Source organism: Panthera uncia, chromosome B1 (assembly GCF_023721935.1).
Source record: "Panthera uncia isolate 11264 chromosome B1, Puncia_PCG_1.0, whole genome shotgun sequence".
In the NCBI taxonomy this organism is placed as follows: domain Eukaryota; kingdom Metazoa; phylum Chordata; class Mammalia; order Carnivora; family Felidae; genus Panthera; species Panthera uncia.
In genome coordinates, this window is record NC_064811.1 from 42,019,434 (window position 1) to 42,038,516 (window position 19,083).

The window sequence follows — 19,083 nt, forward strand, 5'->3', positions numbered from 1 at the left end:
GCTCAAACCCACGAAGTGTGAGGTCGTGACATGAGGTGAAGTCACGGGTCGGACCCCTAACTGACTGAGCCACCCAGGTGCCCCCCAAGATCTTTGCCCCTTAACCTTTGTATAGACATGGCCAAAAATTCTCATTGACAAGCCTTGAATTTGGTGGCCCATTTAGGATTGGATGTGACGTTCCAGAAACTAAGACAAAAAAGAAGTTCTGTAGTAATTCTACCTGAATTTTTTTCCAACTTTAGCTTTAGGGGATTTCTCCTCCTTGAACAGATTCCTGATGAATATAAAACCAAAAGGGCCTCCTAAGTGACTACTAATTTCATTAATTAGTGCTCACGCAGAGTTTGTCTCCGTGAAGTCCTCAGCAGCAAGCTTGGTCTGGGGCAGAGTTGGGTGGGCAGAGGTTTACAGGGAAGTCCTTACTCCTGTTCTAGCAGATGGTAGAGGGTTTACTTTAGTCACCAACAGAGGGAAATCTTCCTTTTTAGCCCTTAGTCTGCACTGTTTCTACCCTTTCCAGAACCATCCTGACTGGAATTAGAGCCTGGTAACACTGGTGAGAATAAATTCAAACGACACCAGGAGATGGCTGTTAATACGGACGCCTGGAGAAGGTGCTTCTTAATCCCTAGTGCACACAGCCCAAGACAAGAGTCCTGGGGTTACTTTTAAGCAACGATACCCGGTAATTCACGTCCCAAGATGGTTTTAAGTGTATTGTGAGGATTTGAGCAGCTCAGATGTTAGCTGAAAGTTGGCTTTCCTGGAAGGAAAGGCCTCTCGGTGCAGTCTTCCCGAGCCATGGGCCCTCTGGGCTGGCTGGGCCTCCGTCAGGGCCTCCGCAAGGGCCTCAGCAGCTCCCCGCCGAGCCGCTCATGTGGCTGAGACCAGGGAGGAATTCGTAACCAGGGACGGGGATCAGACGCCTTTCCAGTTTCCTACTCAGTGACACGCTTTCTCACACAAAGGTTGAGAGTCAGGGCCTGACGAAAGCGTCCTTCGAGACGAGCTGCTACGAATGTTTTCTTAGTAAGAGCCCTTCTCTTTTCCCTTGAGACACTGAGAGTTTGAACCTCAGACCTTTCAATCCCTCGACAGACGCCATAAACCACAAATGTGCTGCATGCTGAAAGGGTGTGCAAGGGCCCGGCACTTTGGTCTTCCCCTCAGCTGACCACTTGGGCAGTCTGCCCACACTGGTGGGGAGAGGGGAGGGGACAGCTTCCTCTGCCACCAGGGAGCCGTCGTCGTCGGGACCAGGTCAACTCAGGCAGGCCGGCTCTGGCGCCTGTTCTCAGGCCTTGGCCTCTCTGTGTGTTTGCGGACGGCCGGCTTGTTTGAGGCATTCTCGTCCTCCCGGGGGCCCTTCTGAGAAGTCTCCTGCGGCTTTTGCCGTGAGACAGAGACCCCGGCTGCTGGTCCACAGGGAGACAGCAGCGCAGACACAGCCCTGAAGAAACTGGAGAGCCGAGAGGGTGGCCACGCTTATGCCTGGTCCCGAAGCCACCTGGCGCGGGCTGCAGGGACTCCACCGCAGGGCAGATTTCCTTCCTTCTTTCTTTTCTTCTTTCTTTAACGTTTATTTATTTATTTTGAGAGAGAGCATGCACGGGGGAAGGGCAGAGAGAGAGAGAGAGAGAAAGAAAGAGAGAGAGAGAGAGTCCCAAGCAGGCTGCACGTTGTCAGCACAGAGCCCAACAGGGGGCTCGATCCCACGAAACGGGAGATCATGACCTGAGCCGAAATCAAGAGTCTGCCTCTTGCTTTACTGACTGAGCCACGCAGGCACCCCTTTCTTTGCTTTTTTAATTGATTTGCAAATATTTTTAGCAAATGTTAAAATCTGCGTGTGTGTGTGTGTGTGTGTGTGTGTGTGTGTGTGTGTTTGGTGGTGGGGTTGGGGTTTTCTTCGTTTTGGAAAAGAGAAAAGACGGAAGGAAAGTGCAGGGGGGGTGTTTGGGGGTTGGGCACACAGGAGGTATAACGACCTTTCACAGAGCGAGGTGTGTCCTTCCAGGTGTCTCTTTATGAGTGTGTGTGTGTGTGTGTGTGTGTGTGCGTGTGTGTGTTAACAAAAACATATTCCACTTTGCGTACTTCAGTTTTTGATTTTTTTTTTCAGTCACTGAATTAGAAACGTCTTTCCAGGAAGAAATTTTTTTCAGTCTATGAATAGTACATGAAAAATCTTCAACAGTTACATTTCGGTTACCACATATTTAACAGATCACCTTTGTTTTTGTTATTGTCCCTGGCCTTTGTTAAACAGAACAAAATTACGGAAAACCAGGGATTTTCTGGGGCAGTGCTGTCCATTAGCCCTTTGGGCCATGATGGAAAGTTCTCCATCTGTGCCATCCAATATGGTGGCCACTGCAGTGGCTGTCGGGCTCTTGAAATGTGACCAGTGCTACTGAGGGAATAAATGTTTGATTTATTTAATTTTAATTAATTGAGCTGCTAATTTAAATAGCTATGTGTACCTGGTGGCTATTGCATTGGACATCACATTTCTAGAAGATTCGGGATCATCCCATCCTCTACTCCTAGAGGAGTTACGGGAAGAAATTTTGAAGCCAGACTTCCTCCATTTGAACCACAATTCCTTCCGGTTACCAGCAGTGTGACTTTGGAAAAGGCACTCAACCCCTCTGAGCCTCAGTTGGCTCATCTGTAAAAATAATAGAAATGCCTCATTGTGTTGTTAGTAGGATTCTGGGAGTTAACACTTGTAATGCCGTTGAACACATTAGTGCTCAATAAATATTGGGTTATATAATTCCCTCCTAAGAATAGGAATGGAAGGGAAACCAATTAGGGGAGAGGGGGAGGCTAGAGAGAAAAACCTTTGAGTGAATAACAGGGCGCTTTTCTCCGCCAAGAAAGGTGGGGGGCAGCCGCGCCAGCAAATCACGCTAGGTTCTCCCTTGCGTAGACCTCACCTTGACCACAGACTTTCAGAGGTAGGGGGGTAAACAAAAAGTACCGTCTGGAAACCAGCACACTCCTCCAGTCAGTCATCTATGGAATTCCTCTTTTCCCCCAGAGGGCGCCTCCCCTGCAGAGGGGTTGGTTCACAACCGGGGCCCAGCCTGAACCCCCCTGAGGCCCTGCAAGACAAAGCCCCTGCTCAGCAGCCTGGGCCTCCCATCAGATGTCTGCACAGGCCTCGCAGGCAAACAGTGGGCACGGTGTTCCCAGCCCCGAGGAGCAGTCCCAGCCCCAGGAGCAGTCCCTGCCCTGCGGCTGTTTCAAGGCTAGTTCCAGTAAAAGGCCGGAAAGCAGCATCTAACTTTGTCTTGTCGTAGGAGGGGGATCCTTCTTCCAAGGGGCAAACCCAGTTCTTTATAGCTGGAATAACTGATGGCGCAAAGCAAGTATTTTTCTCTCGGGCCGTAAAGAGGAGTTTACGGGTTCATTCAGACTGTTGGCTCTTCCCTCCCACATTTAACACCCAGTTCGTGTCCAAGATTTTTCAGAATGTGTTTCTCTGGCTGTTGCCACCTCCTGAAACCCCACCGCAGGCAGCAAGTTGGGCAAGAGCCTACTTGTCTCTCTCATCCCTCCCCAGTGAGTGATTGGTGAATGAATGGATCAATGAATGATCATTGAGTGCGTCCCTGAAAACCCATATTCTAAAATCTACATTCTCCGAACATTAGCCTTCTGCGTTATTAATAGCATTTAAATAGAAGGATTCAATACGTTATAGTCTTGGGTCAGTGTGGATGGTAAAGAATGTCAAGAAACACTCCCTTATCTCAGGAAAAGCCAGCAGCCCAGGCTGGCCATCAGAAGGCCCAGGGGTCAAGTTCCATCTCTGCCTTCTGGCATAGAGCCTCAGCTTCCTTTTTTTGTCAAATGTGGGAGAGATACAGATGACCTCCGGGATGCATCAGAGCTCACACCTTGTAGACAACCCAGGGCTCCCCGGAGTGAGACCATCCTACCCGCCCAGCTGGAATTTTCTCACCCAGGAGGAGGCCCTCGGGGAACCTTTTTCAAGGCTGCTCTTGTACTGCTTCTAAAAGGGCCAGTTAGCCCAGCGTCGCTACAGAAAGGTCCACAGTGGTTGTCTTCTTGGGGAGCCAACCCACCCCTCCAGACACTATTACAGCTCTGATCACCTCACTGGCTTCTGAGGCGGGATTTCCATCCACAGGCCCCATTCAGCCCTTCTGTCCTGGTGCAATGAAGCAGGCTGCTGCTTTTTTCCACCAAATGGCCCAAAGGGAAATGACATTCACCGAGAATTTGGACAAACTTTTTTAGAAGAAGAAACAGTGTGAAAATTGCCCAGATCCTTGTTACTTAAAGCGTTTGAGAAGAAAACTGCAGGAAGTTATATTCGGGATATAAAAGACATCATTTGCCTGCCTTGTTATCTCATTTTTCGGCGGAGTTGACGGGACAGCTGCCTGTTATTACGGGGCACACCAGGAAATGTTTAGCTGCCAAACGGAAAAGAACGAGTGAGGGATTAGCAGCCCTGTTCATGCCACACAAATAGAATTCTTGCACCTGGTAGTCACGCAGTTAGATTTATCATCTTCGGAGGGTACGTTACTTAAATCCCATTTACAAAGAAACAAAAACAACCCCGAAAGGCGCCTTAATGTCATTGTAATTATGATAAGTGTTAGTAGCCATTTTGCAGTTTTTAGCCTAGATGAGATTAATTGGTGGTGGTTTTCATTTAATCGCGCTGATCTTTTATTTGGTTTCTGTAATGTTGGAGATTTGCTATTTTATGTTGCAAGTCCAAAGTGTTCTTGAAAATGGAAGATCGATAACACTTTAATCCTCCGGAAGGCTGCTATCACTAATGATGTTGTGTAACAATAGCGATCTCTTTGCAAGGTGGCAGGATCACCTACAGACAGGACATTTCAAAGTCAATAATTTGCCTCCAAGTTTCCTTTTCTACTGCCGGGGTTGGGGGTAGGGGGATGGAGGGAGGGGAGGAGCCAGCTCCTTGAGCCACAGCACAGCAGAGATCCGGAGCCCAGAGAGGCCCTAAATAGCCTCCTTGTTCACACCAGGAGTAAACTCATTTCCCTCTTGCCAAGCCCCAGGGAGGAATCTAGCAGGAGGAAAAAAAGTGAGTCTTGAAAACCACCCTTTAGTAGGAATCTGGGAATGAATGAAAAAGTGAACTCTTCAGGGAGGCTGGTGGCTTAGAGGATCAGGGAAGAGACCTGAGACCGTTAACTCTTCGTTCCTCCTCTGCCGTCTCCTAGGTCCTCTCTGTGCCAACCGCTGATATAACGAAGGATGAGACCAAAGGGGACCCTGTAGAAACCCCTCACAGGCTGGGAGCACCAACTCTGCCTGGAGGTCCCAGGAACGCTTAGGTTTTCCAGGGGCTATTAGTTCTCCAGGCGGACAGCAGTCCGGTGGAGACAACCGTAAAAAGAACACACAAAAGGTCTGAGAGGCAACTGCAAGAAGTCAGACGGAACCAGAACTCCACTGTGGCTACGCAGGAGTAAAGGCAAGAAAAAGAGATGGACTTGCACGCCCTTCTAAGGGGCCTGGTCTTCGTCCTCCCCCCACCCGCCGGTGGAGAAGAGTAATGGAACGTGGGTGACGTCTGTGCGGGGTACTCCTCCAGCATGGATCTGAAGAAGCCGGAAAGGCAACGCTTAGGAGACTGTCGGGGTGGTCCAAGGAGGAGACGCCGAAGCCGCGTGGCAGTGAGTGTGGAGGAGACACGGGGTTTCAGGACAGAGCTCTGACGAGACACCGCCTGGACGTGGGGTAAAGGGGCCGGACGGCCCGCTTGTACACGTTCTGAAGGACGGTACCATCAACAAAGGTGGGAAATGCAATAGAAGGTTGGAGTAGGGAACGAGGGAAGAGTTGATTTGTGCCATCGGGGCATGCCGGGTTCCGGGTACTGTGGGGACGCCCACGTGGAGATGGCTGTGGGGGTGATGGTACTATCAGCACTCAGGTACCTGGTGCCCCAAGAGAGCTCCGGAAGTTCAGGTTCGGTAGTTACCCAATTTGGTAGAGCTCCTGTGTACTTCGGTGAAAGGGGGGTAGTGGTTGAATCCACTGGAGTAATGAAATCCCTCGGGGACCATGGACCGAGACCATGTTCGGGCTAAAAACAGAGAGAAAAGAACCCCACGTGGTATGGACTGAATGTTTGTGTCCCCCCCTGCCCCCCCAAACTCATATGTTAAAATCCTAATCTCCAATGTGATGGTACCAAGAGGGGGGGCCTTCAGGAGGTGATGAGTCACAAGGCTGGAGAGCCGTGCTCTTATGAAGGAGACCCCACAGAGCTCCCTCCCCACCTCTGCCATGTGAGGACACCGTGGGAAGACAGCCGTCTCCGCACCAGGAGGAAGGCCTTCACCAGACGCCGAATCTGCCAGAGCCTTCACCTTGGACTTCCCAGCCTCCAGGACTATGAGAAAGAAACGTTTGTTGTTTAAGCCGCCCAGGCCATGGCATTTTTGTCACAGCAGCTGAAACGGACTAAGACACCACTCTTGAGAGCTGGCAAGAAGAGGCAGCAAAGAAGAGTCCGGAAGCTGGCGGAGAGGAGGGTTTTCATGAAGGACGTTAGCAACAGTGCCACCCGCCAGACAGGTCTCGCGTTCCTGGAGTTGACAGTGCCGAGGCCACTGAGGACCCACAGCGAGAGGAAGCAAGAGCTTCCTCTTTCTGGGGGTGGAGGTGGGGCGCCTGGTAGGGAAAGGCCAGGGCACCGAGCAGAAGCGCTGGACTGTAGGGAGATGAGCAGAGGGTGAGAGCGGGGAGACCACCGACAGACTTTAAGGACTAGGATAGGAAAGAAAGACCCCCAAGGAGACGTGGGATTAAGGGAGGACTTTTTTTCTTACCCTGGACCTGCATGTGAGCTAGAGGCAGGGCGGCAGCGAAGGGCGACAGGGACAAGGGGGTGATAGCTGCGAAGCACAGGGGAAGCCGTTGGCCGCGTACTGTACGAACTCCGTTCTCCGGGAAGGGTAGCTGAAGGATTTGCTGTCTCATTTCCTGCTTGCACTTGCTACAGCTCCTCTCTCCCCTGAGAGGGTGTCCTTTTGTCCCTCTGCCCCCCATCACCTCCAAACCAGAATGTGCATCCTTCAAAGCTGTCCCTTTCTCTGAAGTCCCCCGATGCGTCCGGCTGCCAAGTGATGTTTCCCCTGGCCTGTCTTCCCTCCCGGCTCAATAACGTTCGCCCCACGTTGCTCTTGTTCGGAATCGGGATGTCCCCACTATTAGATACGTAGCTCCTTGGGGGAAAGAATCATACCCTGGATCACTTTTGAGCTCCCCCCATCCATTCGCAGAGCCTGAACGGGGTGCCGCACACACTGGGCATTCTATAATGTTCTTTAAAAGATCAAATGCATAACCTGAAATTACATTTCATCTCCCACCGGCTTCAACTACTTCTGATCCACTTCCCGCCATCATCAATTTCTATTTTCTAAAAATATAAAATGATTTCCATTTTGGCTTGAATTCCTAAATGAAATGTGTCAGAAAGATAAATGTGCTGTGATCAAAGTCACATGTGAAAATTTTTGCGTGATCAGCCTGGGGTGGCTCAGTCGGTTGAGAGTCCGACTTTGGCTCAGGTCATGATCTCGCGGTTCGTGGGTTCGAGCCCTGTGTCGGGCTCTATGCTGACAGCTCGGATCCTGGATCCTGCTTCGGATTCTGTGTCTCCTTCTCTCTGCCCCTCCCCTGCTCATGCTTGCTCTCTCTCTTGCTCGCTCTCTCTCTCTCAGAAATGAAGAAACATTAAAAAAAAATATTTGAATGATCTTTGCCATCCAGGGCAAGTTATATAATCTCTTGAAGTAGGTTTCCTCAGTCAGTAAAGTGAGAATAATAATAATACCTACTTTTACTGTTTCAATCATTAAATGAGACCATGTGTATATAGTCCTTAACAATCTTACATACAGTAAATAATAATTATTATTATTATTATTATTAGCCAACTAGACAAACTTGAGACCTACTGTGGCTAAGTTCTATGAGTCTTTCTCCCCCAGTGCAGATAATTAAGGGTAAACCATACATACCTATAAAACATGCACATATTTAATAATGCACGATAGCCATGAAATTAGGGTTAACCCTGTACTTAAAATTTTTTTTAGTTTTTTTTAAGTTTATTTTTATTTATTTTGAGAGAGGGATAGTGAACAAGCAGGGGAGGGGCAGTGAGAGAAGGAGACAGAATCCCAAGCAGGCTCTGCACAGTCAGCACAGAGCCCAGTGCAGAGCTCAAACTCACGAACTGTGACATGAGATCATGATCTGAGCTGAAGTCAAGGGTCAGGTGCTTAACCGACTGAGCCACCCAGGCGCCCCTCGTACTTAAAATTTAAAGGAGGAAAAAAAAGTCAGAACTTGAAGCAAACTGAGAGAACAACCCTTGGGTATTCCTTTCTGTAAACATTTCTAATGCTGTAATGCAGTTAGGGGCTATCAGAGTGAGCATGCAAATGGGGGAAGGGCAGAGAGAGAGAGAGAGAGAGAGAGAGAGAGAGAGGGAGAGAGACAGTCCCCAGCAGGCTCTGTGCTGTCAGCACAGAGCCCAACTCGGGGCTCCATCTCATGAACAATGAGATCATGACCTGAGCCGAAATCCAGAGTCAAGACGCTCAGACTGAGCCACCCAGGTGCCCCTGCCAAGCGTCATTTTTAAAACAGATTTTTCCAAACCATTTGCAATTTGGAATACGGACTTGAGCTCTGGGTGTTTTGAGACGGGGAAGTAAGCAGACTGCGTGACCCTGACAGTGCATCCAGCCCCATGGGGGCTGTGGTAGAACTTCAGCCTTTTGGTTTATTGGGTGGCTTTCTTCTTCTGCCTGCCATGGGTTTCTGGGTGTGAAGCAGAGGGGGCGTTAGAGACATGCCTGATGGTGGTAGTGACTGTGGAGGAACCACCCTGGAGGCCTCTTGTGTGGTCTGCTGGCCAGTTATCCGCAGACGGTATATATGTGAATATTTCGCCAGTGAACCTGAAGGTTGTATGTTTGAAAGTCTTGGTGCAAGAGGAGAGTTCCATACTCACCCCTCCCCCAACACCAAAAAAATAATAATTCTAAAAATTAAAAATAAATAAAGAATGCCATTGGCTTTAAAATGTCTAACCTCACCATGTGCTGGTGACAATTTTGAATTATTCACATCAACGTGAGTTTTTGGCGTTCTTAGTAGAAGCTTTAGAGCATAATAAAAACTGCTTGCGAACACCTTGAGTTTTTTAAGTAGTATGACATTTCTTAAAGGAACACATTTTCACTAATTCTAAAACCTAGTTTTCCTTACACCATAAAGTTCAATTTAGAAACCTTATTAGTCTACGTATCAATTGAGAAAACTTTATTTTTTTTTATTTTTTATTTTTTTAAATGTTTATATTTATTTTTGAGACACAGAGAGACAAAGCATGGCCAGGAGAGAGGCAGAGAGAGAGCGAGACACAGAATCGGAAGCAGGCTCGAGGCTCCGAGCTGTCAGCACAGAGCTCGATGTGGGGCTCAAACTCGTCAACCTCGAGATCATGACCTGAGCCGAAGTCAGAGGCTCAAGCGTCTGAGCCACCCAGGCGCCCCATCAATTGAGAAAACTTTAACCATCAGTTTCGAGGGGATTTAAACTCTGTCAACTAAAGCCACACAAACTAAATTCTCCTAAACAGTCCCATGTACAAACTCAGTTAAATTCCACCAGAAATTCAAGCTCCGTTATGTATTTAATATGTTGGATCATTTTTAGCACTTCAAATGCTGCTAACAAGCAAAATGTTCTCAAGTACTTCCATGACTGTAGCAAAATATAGCCATAGTGAATCTCAAGTTCTCTTAAGTATTCTAAAATCATTCCTAAAGTTCTCTTTACTTGTTTCAACCAAAAGTCAGTAATTACACTCTTTAACTTGGGATTGCCATTCTCTAACAGGTCAAATGCTTCCTTACCAATACCTGAAATACCAAACAACACACATCAGACTCAAGCTTACGAAATTCTCTTCCTGACCTTACGCAAAAATCGTCACTTTAGAGATTTCATCGACTTCACCATATCTCTAGCTAACTGTAAATCTTAACGGCATTAAAAATTCCACTAAGAAAGCAGTTACTACACCATCCCAGATGAGTGAAGGTCACATTAGTGAAATGTGCATTCATATTGGCAGGTGGCTTTCAGTTAAGGTGTGAGATTTCATTCTCCCCTCGACAATGGCCAACAACATAGTGAACTCTTGCTATGATTGCCATAGCAAAAGCAATTCCAAATCCCTGCCCTTTAGAGGGTGCCAGTCTTTCCCAGTTTTAAGATATAGCATCACCTGGTGTATCTGCAATCCAGAGACTGCCCATTTGCTTACCACTAGAATCACTTATTCATGCCTGATTCTATTCTAAATGGTTTTCTTACTCTTCCAGTGTGACCAGGCCATGACTCTTATAAATATCTAAATGACATTTTCATAAAATTCTGCATATCTCCCTCGTCTTTGCCTGGCTCTGCCTATAGCTTGATCGAAGTGATGACCTCAAGCCAAACTTCTTCCCTTCAAATGACCCACCTCATCTCACAAGATGCTGGACATGTGCTCTTTTCCTTTTCTCATGAGGTCTACCTCCAATAGAAATTGTTTGTCCCCCAAGGGGCTCCACCCAAGTTCAGACACTGCAGATCCAGCAAGGTGAGAAGGGGCTCTTTGTAACAACAAAAAACCCTCTTCGACTTGAGCTTGCGGGTGATAACGACCTAGGACCCCATTCTCGAGCAGATGCCGACACAGGTGTGGGCTGAGACCCGGGACTCTTCATTTCTAACAACCTCTGGTCGGGCTGGTTGCTGGTTCCCCAGGTCTCCAGACCACACCTTGCATACACAGTTCGACAGTTGATGGTATTTGAGCTGAATGATCAGTCTGGCCCGCAGTTTCTCTAAATTAGGCACAGAAACATCTAATCCCCCCTCAGTAAATCCTTCTGTCTCTTTTGTCAATCACCAGTCCTCAGCTCATTCTCTGTTTTTCCCCTCACACACAGACACATACACATATCCTATCTTTTCCTGGCCCCTTTTCAAACCTGCCAGTGGGCATCTAATACTTCAGCCACTTTGTGGTTTTTTTTAGTTATTTATTTAAATTCAAGTCAGTTAACAAACACTGTAGTATTGGTTTTAGGAGTAGAATTTAGTCACTTTAAAAGCACTTGCTATGCGGAGTGGGAAAGAAGACTTTCTCGAGAAAAGACACACATTTCAGCTACGTACTTAATAATAGTTACCATTTACTGTGTGCTAAGTGCATGCCAGTCACAAGAGCTATTTGTCTCATATAATATAATCCTATGAGAAAGGTATCATTGCTCAAATTTTTTTAAGTTTTATTTTATTTATCTTTTGAGAGAGAGAGAGAGAGAGAGAGTGCGTGCAAGTGGGGTAGGGGAAGAGAGAGAGAAAGAGACAGACTCCTAAGCAGGCTCTACGCTGTCCGTGGAGACCCTGACTCGGGGTTCGCACGCACAATCCGTGAGATCATGACCTGACCTGAAATCAAGAGTCGGAAGCTCAACCAGCTGAGCCAGCCAGGTGCCCCTCATTGCTCACATTTTAAAGGATGGGGAAACCGAGGCTCAGAAAAGTGATAGTAACTCGCCCGAGTGCGGTAGCTGGTCAGACTCTCTTGAAAGCTCATCCTACCAGGCGGCCTGTGACCGACTTTCACAGAAGGTAGCAGAAGTGACTTCCGAGCTTTGACCTCAGAAGGCTTGAAGCTTCTGCTCCGGCCTTTTTAAAACACTGCTGCCTTGTGAACAAAATCGCTCTCCCCTCGAGGCTGAGGGGCTTCATGGAGAACGAGGCCCAGTTACCCCAGTTGTTCCAGCAAGGCCAGCTGGGACCTGCCGGCCGACTGCACACGCGTTGAGTGAGCCCGGGCAACGCCTCGTGGGGCAGAGACGAGCCACCCCAGCTGGGCCCCGCCCAAGTGAGGAAAGAAACAGGTGCTGTTTTAAGCCACGAAAACACAGGGCAGTTTGCCCTACAACGGTGAATGAGTGAGCCCGTATTTGAGTTCCAGGATGTTGGAGTCTAAACCTCTTCTGGGCCCAAAGCCAGGACCCACCAAATCCCAACTTGATGGATGCCCCATGACTGGTTTGGGTCCTGCTTTGACTCCTCTCTGAATTCCCCCTCGGGCCTGGTATAACCCACGCGTCACTTCTAATGTTCCCGTGTGCCCCCCGCCCCCACCGCCCCCTTGGACCGGCTGCCTTACTTACCTTCTTTCCCTCTGGGGTCCAGCTCCCCTTCAAGATCGCCCTTGGCTGCGCTTCTTGGAGCTCTCTGCCTGGTAACGTGAGGCTTAAGTTCTGGTCCTCCTTTGACGTTCTAGGCCAGCGTTTCTTCGATTGGAGCGTGCTTAAAACTCCTCTGAGGATTAGGCGCCGCGTAAGGAATACAGTCGACCATACTGTAATGGCGGTGTAACGGGACACAGGGTAGCTTGTGGCCAGCACAGCATAATGTATCGACTTGTCAGATCACTATGGTGTACACCTGAAACTAACGTAACATTCTACTCATTTAAAAAAAAAAAAAAAAAAAAACTGAGGCTTTTTTAAAACTGCAGATTCCGGTCTGGTGCTTCGGGTAGGACCTGAGATTCCCAATTGCAGATAGGCTCCCAGGTGATGCTGACAGGTTTGTCTGGGGATCGTACTTGGGGTAGCAAGGCTCCGGACTTACTCCGGGAGGGAAGCAAGAGCAGGGCTCCGCCAGTCACGTAAAGAGCGCCCGGGCTGAGAGGGGGTGGGGCGGGGCTGGACTCTTCAGCCAATTAGAGAGCCTCTCTTGTGCACGTGCCGACCCCCCTCACTCCTCCTACAGAGGAATCAGAAGTCATTTGCTGCTGTGGACTCGCCATGCGTGACCCAGGGAATAATGGAAAAGAGAGACCGGATGAAAGATACAGATTCCGTTTTCAAGGCATTCATTCCAGACTACAATGAGTTGTTACCATACACCAATTACAAACACTGTGTGATACTATCCAGGTAGGGTACCCCAGGACATGCTCTTTGGGGGACCTGGGCCCCCTAAGCAAATGTCATTTTGTACTGAAATCACCGGTCCTCGGAACTAGCTGAAGCCTGTGGGCTTTAAATAGCGTGCTGTCCGATGCAATTTCATTGTAATACAGCAACTTGAGCTGAGGAGTAAATGTTACATTTGAAATGTAAGATGCTGTTAGCGTTTACCTGTCTGTATGTAGAGGAATGTTGTGTCTTCATTATTTTTTAAAAATACTTATTTATTTTTGAGAGAGAGACAGACTGTGAGCGGGCGAGGCAGAGAGAGACGGAGACACAGAATCTGAAGCAGGCTCCAGGCTCTGAGCTGTCAGCACAGAGCCCGATGCGGGGCCCAAACCCACAAGCCGTGAGATCAACCTGAGCCAAAGTCGGTTGCTCAACCAACTGAGCCACCCAGGTGGGTGTCCCTGAAGTCTTGCTTAGGCCCTGGAGAAGCAATGTGACAGAAAACAGACACAGTCCCTTCCATCTCGATGGCCTCGTGTGAGACTGACCCATGCACTTGGGCACTAAAGAGATAGACACTACATTATGGAACATATGGTGCTCCCCTAGGGGCACTTAGGAAGGACACTCAGCCTAGTCTTGGGAATGGGGCTGGTGGCGCCAGGCAGGAATGACGTCCCTAAGAAGTTGGCACCTGAGGTGAGTATTAATGAATGAGTAGTAACTGAGCTAAGCAGAAAGGAAGGAAAGGATGGTAAGAGCATCCTGAAGGAGAATAGCCATTGCGTAGAAGATGTTTGAAGAAACTGTTGAATTACCAGCTCACATCCACGTGGTAATGCAATTGGACACGTGGAGAGAAGCTCTGTAGCACCGTCTGGGTTGAAAATGCACTTGAGCCAGCCCCCAGGGACTTTTTAGTTTAAAACAGGCATATCTGGTCATTATTTGTAGAAAAGAACGATACATAGAAAGGAAAAAAATGCAAAACATTCTATTAAAGTTTGGAGTGTTGCAACATTCTTTGCTATTGTGCTCACTTCCAGAAAGTGAATTCCATGTTGGAATGCCTCCCCAGGGAATGGGTGATAATTGGACAACGTTGGGCTGACATCTACCTTTGCTGCACCTATAAAGAAAGGATTTGCTACATTAAAGAATAGAGTGACTGAAAGCAGGGAATATACTTCATCTACTTCAAGGGCACATGTTTCCCCCAGGATTTTGTTAAGTACACTATATGCAAAGGATGTTATGCTTTAAATTAAAAATCAGCCTCATCTAATCATCAAAGCAAGTCGTGGCGGAACATCTACTGGGAAACCCTTAGCCATTATAAAAATAAACTCGAATGTAATTACGCAATGCAGCATTTCATAAGTATTTTTTTTAATGTTTATTTATTTTTGACAGAGACAGAGACAGAATGCGAGGGGGTTAGGGGCAGAGAGAGAGGGAGACACAGAAGCAGAAGCAGGCTCCAGGCTCTGAGCTGTCAGCACAGAGCCCGACGCGGGGCTCGAACTCAGCAACCGTGAGATCATGACCTGAGCCAAAGTCGGTTGCTCAACCAACTGAGCCACCCAGGTGCCCCAGTATTTTTATTAAAACTCTGTGTGAATTCAGCCTGACCTTTAACCTATCTGACCCCTGAGGTTTCACCAAATTGGATGGATGTTCGATTTGCCTATTCCTGACTTAACATTTTTCTTAGCCTTGCATATGGAAAGGGAAGTGTCTACATTCTTCTGATATAAACAGTTGAAGCGGCACTATAATAGTCACCCAATTTATGTTTATTAATTTAAAATTTGGGCCCAGCCTCTTTATCTAATTGTCTTATGGAGGATTTACTAGGAAGTCACCTTTTTTAATGTTTGGCAAAGGGTATCAAAAAATCATAAAATGTCAGTCAAGTCCGAGAGTAGCTCAGAAATTTTTCAAACCCAAAGCACTCTTTTTACACAGCAGCAACTAAGCAACTAATTAATATCTAGAGAAATCAAGTGGTTTCCCCTAAATTCACAGCTCTTAGTAAAATATCACTATTAGGTTCACCTTCTCTCCTCTGAGATCTCAAAGTCCCCCGAAAACAAAAGTGGCTTTGAAGTTTAGTGCTAAAACTTGTCAAGTAGCAAAATCTGGCCTAGGCTTTCAGGAGGCTGTGTATCCCACTTAATGTGAATATTCTTACATTTCCCTGAAGAAATGCCAGTGTATTTGATGACGGAAATCTTTCCAATACCTCAACGGAGATGTAAACGCACCGTACGGCCTACAATCTGAAGAATTCTGGATTAGGAAACGTATCAGGCCTCAAAGGTTTTGGATAAGGCGTTACAAACTCCTAGCGATAGCCATCAATCATTGAGAATTTGCTTCGCACCAGATACGGTCCTAAGACTTTAGATGCGTTTGCATAATCTTAGTTTGACAGATTCCATGCTGACCCCACCCCCAGTCTTCCCAGCTCACTTTCTAGTACTCCAATTCCTCCAAACCATGATCTTTCCCCTTTTCTACTCGAGGCCCTAACTTCTCTCGCTACCCAGCTTAAACTCCTTAGTCGGTCACCGTGTTGTGATTACTCACTTCAGAACCCCTGAAATCCCCGCCCCGCTCGCTTTGTCATCCTGGCTTCGGCAAAGCCACAAGCCTCGCAGAACCCAAGCCTCTGCCTGTACAGAATGGCTGAATGTGTCTGGCTGAAAAACGCACTGACCAGCCTCATTCTGAGTTCGTGATCATTAACCCTTCCGTGGGCCCATATGTCACCTGCCGTGCGCGGTATGTTCCCGAAGTCCGTTTACTCTCCTGTTCTCCTCAACAGCAAGCTCATACTTTCCTCTCCCCACCTCCTCTCAGCTGATTACTTTGCTTCCTACTTCCCTAAGAAATTTGAGAGAACCAGAGGCAAATGTCCACAGACTCCCATGGCCACATCTACCCGCTACCAGCATCTGCACCCACCTCTCTGCCCGATACCTGTTGCCATAGAACCCGCTGCGCATCCCCCCAGAGCCAGTCCCTCTCACCACTTACTCAAGCACATCCTTCCAGCAACTCAAACCTCTCCTCTTTCCTGCATCAGCGGTGTTCCCTCAACGGGATCATGATACGACTGCATCATCAGCCCGCAAACTTGCTATTATCCCTCCCAGAGCCACCTCCCTCCCCCAAATGGCCCCAATATTGGTCAGACAGGCTTCCCATTTCACTCCAGGTTCTGACATTAGCCTGCGGGTCCGATACAACCTGCTCTGCTGTGACTTCTCCCGGCTCCAAGCCACTAGCTTTGGCGCTCTTGGCTCTTGGCTCTCAAACATGCCAGGCATACTCCTACCCTCTGGCCTTTGTACCGGCTGTTCCCTCTGCCCAGAACGTTTTGTTTCCTGATATCCACATGGTTTACTCCCTAACTTCAAAACTTTGCTCAAGCATCACCTTTTCTTTTTCTTTTTTTAAATTTTTTTAACGTTTATTTATTTTTGACAGACAGAGAGAGAGAGAGAGAGCATGAGCAGGGGAGGGGCAGAGAGAGAGGGAGACACAGAATCGGAAGCAGGCTCCAGGCTCCAAGCTGTCAGCACAGAGCCCGCCGCGGGGCTCGAACTCACAAACCACGAGATCATGACCTGAGCGGAAGTCAGACACTCAACTGACCGAGCCACCCAGGCATCACCTTTTCAATGAGGCTTATGCTACGTACCTTTCTCTGCGCTACATAGACTTGTAACCCACTCATTCCTCCCAGATCCCCTGACTCTGCCTTGGGAACTCTTACCCTGCACCACTGTTTCCCTAGCACACAGAACTTCTAACATAGCATTTATTGATTTTATTGTGGTTTTGGTTTTTTGTTTGTCTCCCACCCCTCTACCCTTGCTAGACTACAAAGCGTCACAAAGACAAGGAGCATTATTCCATTCGCTGATGTCTCCCAAACACCTAGAACAATGCCGGGCACATGGTATGTGTTGAGTATATGTTGAATGAATGCAATATTTCACCTCAACTTCACAATAACCTTGTGAGTTAGGTTTCATATGCTTTATATGTTTTCATGCTTATTTTATAGAGGAAGAAACAAGGCTGAGAGAGGTTTTAAAAATGTGCCCATGGTCACACCACAAGACAGGAAGGCAGCGGGGAACCCAGTCTTTCTGACTTCATAGTCTGCTTGCTAAACGGCCCTACCATGTGGCCCTCCCTACATTGCGCCGGCCTGGGGGGTTGGAATAAACATGTTGAATTATATCCACCATAAATACACCACCATCCAGGGCTGCCTTCTTATGTCCCCTTGGGGCACATGACGGTTGGTAGTTTTCAATCGAAGATCAAATGCTACTCAATTTACCTCCTTACTCCATATGACAATAGGCCAAAAAGCCAACCAAAAGGATCGCTTTTCATTCATGTATGCATTCATTCAATGTATATTTATTGGACACCAACACACTGAGGCTATACTCAGTATACTGATTTTCTCCTTAACTAAGCTACCAGGAAGAGGAAAAAAAAAAAAAAAGCCACCATCATTTTTGGAACTAAATCCACAGATAAAGGATGATCTTTCCTTTAAACCCGTCAGAACTAATGGCACTCCCCTCAGCCCGGGAAGGGTCTCGGGTCTAGCCCCTGTCCTAAGGCCTCCATTCCAAGCAGAGTCAAAAAGGGAGGCCTGTGGGGACCAGGCCCAGGGCGTCCACCGCATTGCATGGCTGATAGCTTGCCAGTTCTGAAGAGCCTTGTGCTGGAATTTGGAAGGAATTTGTGCCGTGCTCAACACGAAGCTCAGTTTGGCTTCAGGGACCATTTTAATTAAATTAATTATCTCTAGAAGGAACACTTAGCGCTGTTTAAGCCTAAACAATAGGTACTTGTTCTCACTTCTAATAGGATCGCCTCGTGCAGAGTTCTCTTGGTGAGCGGAGGATAATACCACAAGCAGATATTTAAGGAAGGCCCTCCCCTCCTGCTCCCTCTCCTCCTCTTTTGCTTTCTGTGAGCAGACCGTCAAGAGGCTTTTTCAGAGAGCAGGGATGCGGAGGCCGGCAAGATGAAAGTGTCCAGGATCCACATAGATGCACTTACCGGCTTCCCTGACTTTCCGCACTCGTCTGAGTCTTAACGTGTCAATTGCGGACGCGGAGTCACGCGGCCTTGCCTGTACAATCTGCATTTCCAGTGGCCCTTGCGGTTACCCTAAAGGAAAAGGTGTCACCACTTTTCTATTATGTTCTCCCTGCCTCATTTCCTTCTAATGTTTCCTTGTTTTCAAGAACTCCATGTTCCTTTTTTTTTTTTTCTTTAATGTATACTTGCCTCATTGCAAAAAAAAAAAAAAAAAAAAAAAAGATCCGGCTCATTTGTTCCATTTCAAATCGCAGTGCGAGGAAGTAAAAGAAGTCAACACCTCCTCCGCCTCCCCACCTCCAAGTCCATTCCCCCATCCAGGAATACCCTACAAATTATCAGCAGAAAGACAAGTACAGGGCTGGAGAGTTCCCTTACCCCTCAAAACTCAGTCTTCAGACCTGTGTATTATCTTTCAGTGTGCATCACTCCTTTGGGGGAAAAGCCTTGAGGCTAAGTGCTTTTTTTTTTCTTCTTTTCATTACAACTGAAGGAGAGCATGTTTAAAGCGTCTCTGTGCTGTGAGAAGCCCTCCTCCCTGAGTCTTTCCTCTGAGTTTGATGTACCCTCAATGGAGCCATAAATGGCCTCTATTCTTTGGTGGTTCTGCCAGTGCCTGGGGGACATGGCGCACAGCAGAGAGCCCTAAAGGCAGTCACTATGACAGACTGATGGACAATGGTACTATTACAGTGCCACAGGGACTGGCTTTGCCGGAATGAGTGCAAAATCAGGACCAGAACTTGCCAAATTAGCTTCACATAATGATGGCGTGCAACTGGCATTGGAAGAGGCAGCTACCGCCTGGGCCACAGGCGAAACGGGTCTCACAGCAGCTTTGACTGGAGGCATTATTTATTTAGCAAGTAGGACTTGGTCTGCAGCGCAAGTGCTA